This window comes from Pinus tabuliformis, chromosome 7 (genome assembly GCF_031772625.1).
Source record: "Pinus tabuliformis cultivar Carrire ecotype Pingquan chromosome 7, CPIR1, whole genome shotgun sequence".
NCBI classification, from domain to species: domain Eukaryota; kingdom Viridiplantae; phylum Streptophyta; class Pinopsida; order Pinales; family Pinaceae; genus Pinus; species Pinus tabuliformis.
In genome coordinates, this window is record NC_142293.1 from 376360474 (window position 1) to 376370547 (window position 10074).

A 10074-nucleotide genomic window follows, 5' to 3' on the forward strand; every position below is an offset into this window, starting at 1 on the left:
CAAAGCCCTTTTGCTCTTTTTTCTTCCAATTGTTGTGGTGTCAACCTTATAGGTTGTGGAAGACTAGGGGCAACAACACTTCTGTCTTTATAGTTGTGAGTGATATGCTTCCTGGTTGCCATAATTTTGCTTTCCATTTTTCTTGCTAACCTGAATGCCTTCTCTAATGAATCAGCTTCCCAAAGGTGAACATCATGTTGGATATTATCCTTTAAAGACCCTATGAACACATCAATCCTATGCTCCTCTGGAATATCTTTTACCCTTATGTTCAATTTTTGGAACTCCTCAATGTGCTCCATTATTGAACCCTTTTGTTTGAGACTTATCCATTGGCTAAAAAAAGTGTTGCTTTTTGTATCCTCATAATGTGCTACCAATTCTTTCGTAAAAATTGCCCAAGTGATAAATTTTTTACGAGAGCAAAGCCATTGATACCATACAAACTGATTTGGTTCCAAATATAAAGTTGCCATACGTACCTTTTGTGTGTTTTGCACATTATTGAGATCGAACAATTGCTCCATCTGTAATATCCATGTGGCAGGATCCTTGCCATCAAACTTCCTCATATCAATTTTTGGAATATGGTGAGTCTTCGATCCAACATTAGCATCTATGGAATCCTGATTAACATTTCTTTTATTCTCCTCATGAGTTTCCTTTAGTACCCTTTCACCCTTAGTGCCCATTTCTTGTAGCAACTTATTCATATTTACCTTCAATTCGTCCATGTCTGTCTTCAAGTCTGTCTTCAAATCTACCATGTCTCTCTTCAGTTCTGTCTTCGAATCATCCATCTTAGCTTCCATGCCCTTTATCTTAGATTCCATGCCATTTATCTTAGCATCTGTTAGCTTTTGTGAGCGTGACATGTGTTGCACTTGTTCTTGTAATTTTGATATATCATGTAGCATTTCTTCCTCTTCTTCATGAGTCATGCTAGAGCTTTCAGGTTCCTTACTAGGTGTTTGCATTTTCTTTCGGGGCATCAGTTACCGATACTAATGCTCTACTATGCCCTTTGAATTCCTTCAAAATAAATTTTCAAACCAAGCTTAGGCAAAAAAAAAAAAAAAATACACACCTTTTTTCACTTTGTATAAGCCTGATATTGAATCTGATGTATCTCTGTAATTTCAGATCATCCAGTTCTGAAATTGTGACCTGTAGTAGCCTTCTATGTCCTCTTTCCAATGCTACAAGTCTGACCCAAATTGGATTCTCCAAGAAAGAGTTATGTGAAATCTCCCACAGTGACTTGCTTTTAGACTAATTCAGTAGGGCGAACTTGTACGACATGCCACGAGTCACTGTTTCAACCTTTGGATCTGAAACATGCATACAAGAAACTACAGTCCGTCCTATTTCTGTAACTTCTTACGAAATTTCAATTCGATCCCCAGAGAGAAAGTTATGACGACTTTCCCGAGGTCACCTGTTTTGAAGGTAATTTAAGAGTCTGCAAAAAGACCAACTTCCTCAGATCATATCTCCGCGAATATCGCGCTAAAGGCTCTGAAATTTGGACCCGAGGTTCAGCGTGATTTCTTCTCAAATGGGTTTTTTTTGCGACTTCTGAAACATCATAGAAAAAACGTTATAGCAAAAATGCCACGACAACCTGTTTGGAGCAGCGAAGCCCTAGAATCCAAAGCTCTGATACCAAATGTTATGAAACCGGCTCAAGAAAAGATAGAAAAGATAGATCAACGCCTTAGAATTCAGCCTCTTCGAGGGGGCAACCTCCTTTACATTACATAAACGAATAATTCTTGGATGATACAAATGACAAAACCTCCTTTCTATATATAGGAGTCTAAGGAGTCACAATATAACCCAGCCGACCTAACAATAATAATATAAAGCCACAAAAATAACAATAGGGGGATTCTATGGGGCACAGAAATAACAATATGGGGGTAATAGGGGCACAACAATATAAATAAGGGGTATAACTACAATAGTAATGGGGTAATCACTAGTATTATAGGGACCCAACAGCCCCAAACCATAGTGGTTCCACTATTCTCTATATCATTGCATATCACAACCACCGGCAAGTATCAGACCTTTAAATGATGCAACGCAACCTCCATCATCCAATCAAGTCCCTTATTCGACAGTCAGCTCCTCGCCTGATCAATAAAGTTGCTCGGTGTTCCTCCGTCGTAGATCAAACCTCCAGTTGATCTGACAATCGATAACGATTTCAGGTGCATAAACTGCATGAACCTTAATCAAATTCCGGACCCGATGGAAATTATAAATCGCCATTGTAAAAAAGTTCGGGTCTGACCTCTCGCTTAACACCTGTTCACTATTTTAACCTAAAATCCGTCGGATGATGAGGCCCAAGTGTTCTACGGCTTGTGGGATTACACTAGTGTGCAGGTTAGTCAATGAAATCAATGGTGTAGGATGACTGTGGTAAGTCACTCTTGCTTTAGGAGCAAACTCTTCCAACCCTCCATGGTTGTAAATATAACGACAAAGGATTTTAAAACAATCACATTGAGACTAATTCTATCAACCAAACATAAATTCAAATTACCTTTATAAATTCAGCCGAACTAGAATTGATGATAAACAAAGGATTATAGAGGAATGCACACCTCCAGGATTGACCAATTTACAGTGGAAATACACAGAGCTTAAGTTTCTGCAATTTTATTCATATAAGGCTAGAAAAGCGAAATCAATTCCAATCAGTCCAAATCCCTGTTTCATCATTTGAAACTTACATTAATACACTCCACTCTAACTATCAGATCCTTAAACATTGGATTGAATCTTCCTATTTTAGACAAAAATCAAATCTGAGCAATATCCTCCTCAAGGCTCTCAACTAAATCAAAACTATTCTAATTAATCACATAATCATTCAATCCTAAATTCTAGTTCAAAATCCTATCTAGACTATATTCTATCGCATACAAGAAGATTGCCAACAACAACATTGTATTGTAAAGCAAATCTAGTGGATGCTAAATTTCCTTCTAGCAAAAACATAAAATCAATGTTAATAAAAACATTGCAATAATAATATTTCCCGGGACATCTCCATGCTTATGACATTTGACATTGCCTTTTACAGACTATGAGGTTTTAGTCCATGCTTACATAGACTATTGTTACAATATAAAAAATGTTAAACCCTGAAAAGATTAGAAGGCTCTTCATATGGAATACGTGGTCTAAGAATGGGATAGTGTACAAAGATTTCCTCCTATAAAAAACACAAGAACGTTGCAAATAACAACATTACAAGGTGAAAGAAATATAATGCATACTATATTTCCTTCTAATGCGAACATAATCACATAACAACATTGTAGGGTGAGAAAAATTTAGTCTGCATTACGTATACTTCTAACACAAAGATATAAATATTTCCAATGACAACATTACATGACAAAAAAATCTAGCACAAGCTAGATTTCCTTTTAGCCTAAACAGAAACATGTTAGCATTAACAACATTGCAATGTAAAATAAAATCTAACATGTGTTATATTTCCTTTCAGTGCAAACTCGAGTGCATAGAAACATTGTAGAGTGAGAAGTCTATCAAGTGCTAGATTTATGTCTACCACAAATACAAGCACATTGCCAACCACAACATTGTAGAGTATAAGAATTCTAGATTGTGTTAAATTTTCTTCCAACACAAACACAAGCACATTTTAATTTGAAAGAAATATAACACATGTTATATTTCCTTTGAGCACAAACACAAGAACATAACAACATTGTAGGACTAAATAAGTTTAAAGTGTGCTAGATTAACAAAATGCAATTTAAAATAAAATCTATCATGTGTTAGATTTCCTTTTAGTGCAAACTCGAGCACATAGAAACATTGTAGAGTGAGAAATCTAGCAAGTGCTAGATTTATGTCTACCACAAATACAAGCACGTTGCCAACAACAACATTGTAGATTATAAGAAATCTAGATTGTGTTAAATTTTCTTCCAACACAAACACAAACACATTTTAATTTGAAAGAAATATAACACATGCTATATTTCCTTCTAGCACAAACACAAGAACATAAGAACATTTTAGGACTAAATAAGTCTAATGTGTGCTAGATTAACAACATTGCAATGTAAAAGAAAATCTAACATGTGTTAGATTTCCTTTTAGCGCAAACTCAAGCACATAGAAACATTGTAGAGTGAGAAATCTAGCAAGTGCTATATTTATGTCTACAACGAATACAAGCACGTTTCCAACAACAACATTGTAGAGTATAAGAAATCTGGCTTGTGTTACATTTTATTCCAACACAACCACAGCCACATTTTAATTTAAAAGAAATATAACACATGTTATATTTCCTTTGAGCACAAACACAAGAACATAACAACATTGTAGGACTAAATAAGTTTAAAGTGTGCTAGATTAACAAAATTGCAATTTAAAATAAAATCTATCATGTGTTAGATGTCCTTTTAGCAAAAACTCAAGCACATAGAAACATTGTAGAGTGAAAAATCTAATAAGTGCTAGATTTATGTCTGCCACAAATATAAGCACATTGCCAACAAAAACATTGTAGAGTATAAGAAATCTAGCTTGTGTTAAATTTTTTTCCAACACAAACTCAAGAACATTTAAATTTGAAAGAAATCTAACACATGCTATATTTCCTTCTAGCACAAACACAAGAACATAAAAACATTTTAGGACTAAATAAGTCTAATGTGTGCTAGATTAACAACATTGCAATGTAAAAGAAAATCTAACATGTGTTAGATTTACTTTTAACGCAAACTCAAGCACATAGAAACATTGTAGAGTGAGAAATCTAACAAGTTGTGATGGATTTCTCACACTCATCTCCATATCCCTCCACTTTCTCCTCCTCATCTAGGAGATGCATATACATGTTTATAAACCACATCAAGTAAATTGTCTCTCTCACTCCCGTGAAATCCTGGGTCTTTGTAAGGTTTCCCAAACTATGCAAATAGAACAAACTCTAACATTATCATCAAGAAAAAAATTCCCTCTATGGTCACTAAATCTAGAGTTAAGATAGAACTTGATGCAGGGTTAACCTTTCTTACACCCACAGTATGCACAAAATATGCATATACCTATTTGCCCCAGGAATTTTAACTCACAACCGAGTCAAATCTTCATTCATCAATGGTTAAGGCCCCCTTTCTTAATCTCCGCAGAATAATTCATTACAATAGCCTAGTTTAACCCTTTATTTATCCTTTCCTTTATATCGAGACTCATGCCCCTCATAAAACTTAGTTTACACCTTAAGCCCACATATATATTCAAACCCACTTATAATTGGACTTACACACAAAATCCTCCTATCGGCGCTTTAATTCATTATAAACCGTTTAAAAGGGAAATACATATAAACATGTGTACACATACCTTTTTTCGCTTATTCCATAGCCTTTGCACATTCTCCAATGTTTCCCCTTTATTGCTATCGCTAATTTCTGCCCCCGCGGGTCACATTAACACATGCCTCCTTCTGCCTCTGATATGTGATTAACATACTGGACTTCAAATGAATAAAACCCCGCCTATACTTAATCGGGTCTGCTCCTTCGCACTTTACATTATCCATTAGTCGATACAACGCCATTTAATAACTGTGATGCGATCACTTTGTTGATCGCATCGGCCATCGCATATCGCACTTCTTTATGGCCAAGGTTATTCACTTCTATGAAATAACATTGCGATTAAATCCACATCGTTGATCCTCGTCTCAGATCTAACGGTCCTCCTTCCATCGCTTAATTGCAATCGCTAAAAGCTTGAGGCTGATGTCATTTCTCCTGTTGCTTTCCTCCAATGCAATATTTCATAACTCCATTTATGTGATTTAATCCTGGCCATTGATCATAAAGATCCAACGGTTCATGTGCGCTGATACTTCACTTCTCCGCTCTTCTTCTTTACTTGGATTTTACACCATTTCCTCAGTTTTTGTGGTTTTGGTTTTTCTTCAGGGTTTCGGCCTTTCGTTCTTCCACTGCTCAATCCACTTCTAAGTTTGATTTCTACGTATTCTCCTTTGATCTCTTTCTCTACAGAGATTTCCTATAGAAGAATAAAGAAGAATGGACTCTCGTACCAGTGAAAATGGCCCTGGGACATCTCCATGCTTATGACATTTGACCTTTGCCTTTTAGATACTATGACATTTTAGTCCATGCCTACATAGACTATTGTTACAATATAAAAAATGTTAGACCCTGAAATGATTAGAAGGCCCTTCATATAGAATATGTGGTCTAAGAATGGGATAGTGTACAAAGATTTGCCCCTACAAAAAACACAAGGACATTGCAAATAACAACATTACAAGGTGAAAGAAATATAATGCATACTATATTTCCTTATAATGTGAACATAATCACATAACAACATTGTAGGGTGAGAAAAATTTAGTCTGCGTTACATTTACTTCTAACATAGACATATAAATATTTCCAATGAAAACATTACATGACAAAAAAATCTAGCACAAGCTAGATTTCCTTTTAGCCTAAATAGAAACATGTTAGCATTAACAAAATTTCAATGTAAAATAAAATCTAACATGTGTTAGATTTCCTTTTAGCACAAACTCGAGCACATAGAAACATTGTACAGTGAGAAGTCTATCAAGTGCTAGATTTATGTCTACTACAAATACAAGCACGTTGCCAATAACAACATTGTAGAGTATAAGAATTCTAGATTGTGTTAAATTTTCTTCAAACACAAACACAAGCACATTTTAATTTGAAAGAAATATAACACATGTTATATTATCTTTGAGCACAAACACAAGAACATAACAACATTGTAGGACTAAATAAGTTTAAAGTGTGCTAGATTAACAAAAATGTAATTTAAAATAAAATCTATCATGTTTTAGATTTCCTTTTCGCGCAAACTCGAGCACATAGAAACATTTTAGAGTGAGAAATCTAGCAAGTGCTAGATTTATGTCTACCACAAATACAAGCACGTTGCCAACAAAAACATTGTAGAGTATAAGAAATCTAGCTTGTGTTAAATTTTCTTCCAACACAAACACAAGCACATTTTCATTTGAAAGAAATCTAACACATTCTATATTTCCTTCTAGCACAAACACAAGAACATAAGCACATTTTAGGACTAAATAAGTCTAATGTGTGCTAGATTAACAACATTGCAATTTAAAAGAAAATCTAACATGTGTTAGATTTCCTTTTAGTGCAAACTTAAGCACATAGAAACATTGTAGAGTGAGAAATCTAGCAAGTGCTAGATTTATGTCTACCACAAATACAAGCATGTTGCCAACAACAACATTGTAGAGTACAAGAATTCTAGAATGTGTTAAATTTTCTTCCAACACAAACACAAGCACATTTTAATTTGAAAGAAATCTAACACATGCTATATTTCCTTCTAGCACAAACACAAGAACATAAAAACATTGTAGGACTAAATAAGTCTAATGTGTGCTAGATTAACAACATTGCAATGTAAAAGAAAATCTAACATGTGTTAGATTTCCTTTTAGTGCAAACTCAAGCACATAGAAACATTCTAGAGTGAGAAATCTAGCAACTGCTAGATTTATGTCTACCACAAATACAAGCATGTTGCCAACAACAACATTGTAGAGTATAAGAATTCTAGAATGTGTTAAATTTTCTTCCAACACAAACACATTTTAATTTGAAAGAAATTAAAGAAATGCTATATTTCCTTCTAGCACAAACACAAGAACATAACAACATTTTAGGACTAATAAGTCTAATGTGTGCTAGTTTAACAACATTGCAATGTAAAAGGAAATCTAACATGTGTTATATTTCCTTTTAGCACAAAGTCAAGTACATAGAAACATTGTAGATTGATAAATCTAGCAAGTGCTAGATTTATGTCTATGACAAATACAAGCATGTTACCAACAACAACATTGTAGAGTATAGGAAATCTGGCTTGTGTTACATTTTATTCCAACACAAACACAAGCAAATTTATATCTGAAAGAAAATTACCACATGTTATACTTCCTTCTAGCAGAAACACAAGAACATAACAACATTTTAGGACTAAATAATTCTAATGTGTGCTATATTAACAACATTGAAATGTAAAAGAAAATCTAACATGTGTTAGATTTCCTTTTAGAGAAAAATCAAGCACATAGAAACATTTTAGAGTGAGAAATCTACCAAGTGCTAGATTTATGTCTACCACAACAAGCACATTGCCAACAACAACATTCTAGAGTATAAGCAATCTAGCTTGTGTTAAATTTTCTTACAACACAAACATAAGCACATTTAAACTTGAAAGAAATCTAACACATGCTATATTTCATTTGAGCACAAACACAAGAACATAACAACATTGTAGGACTAAATAGGTCTAATGTGTGCTAGATTAACGACATTGCAATGTAAAATAAATTCTAGCATGTGTTAGATTTCCTTTTAGCACAAACTCTAGCACATAGAAACATTGTAGATAGAAATCTAGCAAGTGCTAGATTTATGTCTACCACAAATACAAGCACATTGCGAACAACAACATTTTAGGGTATAAGAAATCTAGCTTGTGTTAAATTTTCTTCCAACACAAACACAAGCATATTTTAATTTGAAAGAAATATAACACATGCTATATTTCCTTCTATGACAAACACAAGAACATAACAACATTTTAGGACTAAATAAGTCTAATGTGTGCTAGATTAACAACATTGCAATGTAAAAGAAAATTTAACATGTGTTAGATTTACTTTTAGTGCAAACTCAAGCACAGAGAAACACTGTAGAGTGAGAAATCTAGCAAGTGCTAGATTTATGTCTACCAAAAATACAACCATGTTGCCAACAACAATAATGTAGAGTATAAGAAATTTGGCTTGTGTTGAATTTTCTTCCAACACAAACACAAGCACATTTAAATTTGAAAGAAATATAACACATGCTATATTTCCTTCTAGCACAAACAAAAGAACATAACAACATTTTAGGACTAAATAAGTCTAATGTGTGCTAGTTTAACAACATTGCAATGTAAAAGAAAATCTTACATGTGTTAGATTTCCTTTTAGCTAAAAGTCAAGCATATAGAAACATTGTAGATTGAGAAATATAGCAAGTGCTAGATTTATGTCTAGGAAAAATACAAGCATGTTGCCAACAAAAAAATTGTAGAGTATAAGAAATTTGGTTTATGTTACATTTTCTTTCGACACAAACACAAGCAAATTTAAATTTGAAAGAAAATTAAGACATGTTATATTTCCTTCTAGCACAAACACAAGAACATAACATCTTAGGACTAAATATGTCTAATGTGTGCTATATTAACAACATTGCAATGTAAAAGAAAATCTAATATGTCTTAGATTTCCTTTTAGCACAAACTCAAGCACATAGAAACATTGTAGAGAGAAATCTAGCAAGTGCTATATTTATGTCTACCACAAATACAAGCACATTGTGGACAACAACATTGTAGAGTATAAGAAATCTAGCTTGTGTTAAATTTTCTTCCAACACAAACACAAGCATATTTTAATTTGAAAGAAATATAACACATGCTATATTTCCTTCTAGGACAAACACAAGAACATAACAACATTTTAGGACTAAATAAGTCTAATGTGTGCTAGATTAACAACATTGCAATGTAAAAGAGAATTTAACATGTGTTAGATTTACTTTTAGCACAAACTCAAGCACATAGAAACACTATAGAGTGAGAAATCTAGCAAGTGCTAGATTTATGTCTACCACAAATACAACCATGTTGCCAACAACAACAATGTAGCGTATAAGAAATCTGGCTTGTGTTGAATTTTCTTCCAACACAAACACAAGCACATTTAAATTTGAAAGAAATATAACACTTGCTATATTTCCTTCTAACACAAACACAAGAACATAACAACATTTTAGGACTAAATAAGTCTAATGTGTGTTAGTTTAACAACATTGCAATGTAAAAGAAAATCTTACATGTGATAGATTTCCTTTTAGATAAAATTTAAGCACATAGAAACATTGTAGATTGAGAAATATAGCAAGTGCTATA